The following is a 2,874-nucleotide window of genomic DNA, read 5'->3' as shown; positions in this document are numbered from 1 at the left end:
GCTGCCCGCCGTGTTGCTCCTGCCCGGAGCGCTCGCACCTGCTGTGTGCCCGCGCGCCTCGCCGCGGCCTCATCCCCTGGCTGCGCTCAGCGCTCCCTGCCGGCGCCCGTCCGCGCGGCCCCACTCCGGCGTCGCCTCCGGCTGCCGCGCGCACCACCGCGGCCTCGCCCCGCTCCGGCCATGGCCACGTCGTGGCCACCGGCCTCCCCTGTTCCCGTACCCTCCCGGGTCCGCCTGCACCTGGGCGTGCGCCCGTTCGGGTCGTGCGTTGCGCCCGCAACCAGTAGCGACCAGACCCGTTATGGCCCCTGGGGCCTATGACAGATGGGCCCCATGCCCTGGAACGTTTAAAAAAAAGAGGAATATCAAAATAAATAAACAATAAAATTAATTAATTAATTAATTAATTAATTAAGGAATTAATTAAGTTAATTAATTATAATTAGGTTAACCTAATCATTAATTAACCTAATTAACTATTAGCTAATTAAGACAGTGTATGACATGCGGGACCCACACGTCAGATTGACCCAGTCAACTCCCTGTTGACTGCTGACGTCATGATGACGTCAGCGTGCACTATTCTGGATAATGTTAGAATTAAATAGTTAAATAAATTCTAAAAATGATTAAAACTTTAGAAAATCATATCTTTTAATCCGTAACTCGGATTAAAATATTTTCAACATGAAAGTTGCTCAGAACGACGGGACGAATCCGGATACGCAACCCGTTCGTCCGCCACACACCCCTAACATATCAAACTCGCAACTTTCCCCCTCCGGCTCCTCTGCCCGAAAACACGGAACACCGGGAATACTTTCCCGGATGATTTCCCCCTTCACCAGCATCACCTCATACTGCGTTAGAACACACCTAGCACCGCTCTTTGTCATGTCTTGCGTCGTCTTGCTTATGTTTGCACTGTATTTATTGTTTCTTCCCCCTCTTCTCTTCGGTAGACTACGAGACCGACGCTGCTGCTGCCCAGTTCGACTACGGAGTTGACGATCCCTCTCTCTTGCCAGAGCAACCAGGCAAGCCCCCCCCTTGATCACCAGATATCGCCTATTCTCCTCTATACTGCTTGCATTAGAGAAGTGTAGCATGTTACTGCTTTCGTTAATCCTATTCTGATGCATAGCCTGACATTGTCGCTACATCTGTTGATACCTTACCTGCAATCCTAAATGCTTAGTATATGATGCTAGTTTATCATCATTGGCCCTACATTCTTGTCAGTCTGCCTTGCTATACTATCGGGCCGTGATCACTTGGGAGGTGATCACGGGTATATACTATACATACATACATACTATACAGATGGTGACTAAAGTCGGGTCAGCTCATTGAGTACCCGCAAGTGATTCTGACGAGGGGGCTGAAAGGACAGGTGGCTCCATCCCGGTAGAGGTGGGCCTGGGTTCCCGACGGCCCTCGACTGTTACTTTGTGGCGGAGCGACAGGGCAGGTTGAGACCACCTAGGAGACAGGTGGGCCTGGCCCTGTTCGGCGTTCGCGGATACTTAACACGCTTAACGAGATCTTGGTATTTGATCTGAGTCTGGCTACGAGCCTATACGCACTAACCATCTACGTGGGAGTAGTTATGGGTATCCCGACGTCGTGGTATCAGCCGAAGCACTTCAGACGTCAGCGACGGAGCGGCGCGCGCCGAATTGGACTGGAACGCCACTAGGCTAGGTCTGCTTTCGGCCGCGTACGCAACGTGCAGGTGTGCTATGGGCGATGGGCCCAGACCCCTGTGCGCTTAGGTTTAGACCGGCGTGCTGGCCTCTCTGTTGAGCCTAGGTGGGGCTGCGATGTGTTGATCTTCCGAGGCCGGGCATGACCCAGGAAAGTGTGTCCGGCCAAATGGGATCGAGCGTGTTGGGTTATGTGGTGCATCCCTGCAGGGAAGTTAATCTATTCGAATAGCCGTGATCTTCGGTAACAGGACGACTTGGAGTTGTACCTTGACCTTATGACAACTAGAACCGGATACTTAATAAAACACACCCTTCCAAGTTCCACAGACAACCCGGTGATCGCTTTTCTACAGGGCGACGAGAGGAGGATCGCCGGGTAGGGTTATGCTATGCGATGCTACTGGAGATGCTACTTGGAGATGCTACTTGGAGATGCTACTTGGAGGACTTCAATCTACTCTCTTCTACATGCTGCAAGACGGAGGCTGCCAGAAGCGTAGTCTTCGATAAGACTAGCTATCCCCCTCTTATTCTGGCATTCTGCAGTTCAGTCCACTGATATGGCCCTTTACACATATATCCATGCATATGTAGTGTAGTTCCTGGCTTGCGAGTACTTTGGATGAGTACTCACGGTTGCTTTCTCCCCCTTTTTCCCCCCTTTCCTCTCTTTCTGGTTGTCGCAACCAGATGCTGGAGTCCAGGAGCCAGACGCCACCGTCGACGACGACTACTACCCCGGAGGTGCCTACTACTACGTGCAGCCCGCTGACGACGACCAGGAGTAGTTTAGGAGGATCCCAGGCAGGAGGCCTGCGCCTCTTTCGATCTGTATCCCAGTTTGTGCTAGCCTTCTTAAGGCAAACTTGTTTAACTTATGTCTGTACTCAGATATTGTTGCTTCCGCTGACTCGTCTATGATCGAGCACTTGTATTCGAGCCCTCGAGGCCCCTGGCTTGTATTATGATGCTTGTATGACTTATTTATGTTTTAGAGTTGTGTTGTGATATCTTCCCGTGAGTCCCTGATCTTGATCGTACACATTTGCGTGCAACATTTGCGTGCATGATTAGTGTACGATTAAATCGGGGACGTCACAAGTTGGTATCAGAGCCGACTGCCTGTAGGAATCCTCCTTCCACACTCCTTGGCCGAAGTCGAGTC

Source organism: Triticum dicoccoides, chromosome 7A (genome assembly GCF_002162155.2).
Source record: "Triticum dicoccoides isolate Atlit2015 ecotype Zavitan chromosome 7A, WEW_v2.0, whole genome shotgun sequence".
NCBI classification, from domain to species: domain Eukaryota; kingdom Viridiplantae; phylum Streptophyta; class Magnoliopsida; order Poales; family Poaceae; genus Triticum; species Triticum dicoccoides.
Note: the sequence above shows the minus strand (reverse complement) of the source record.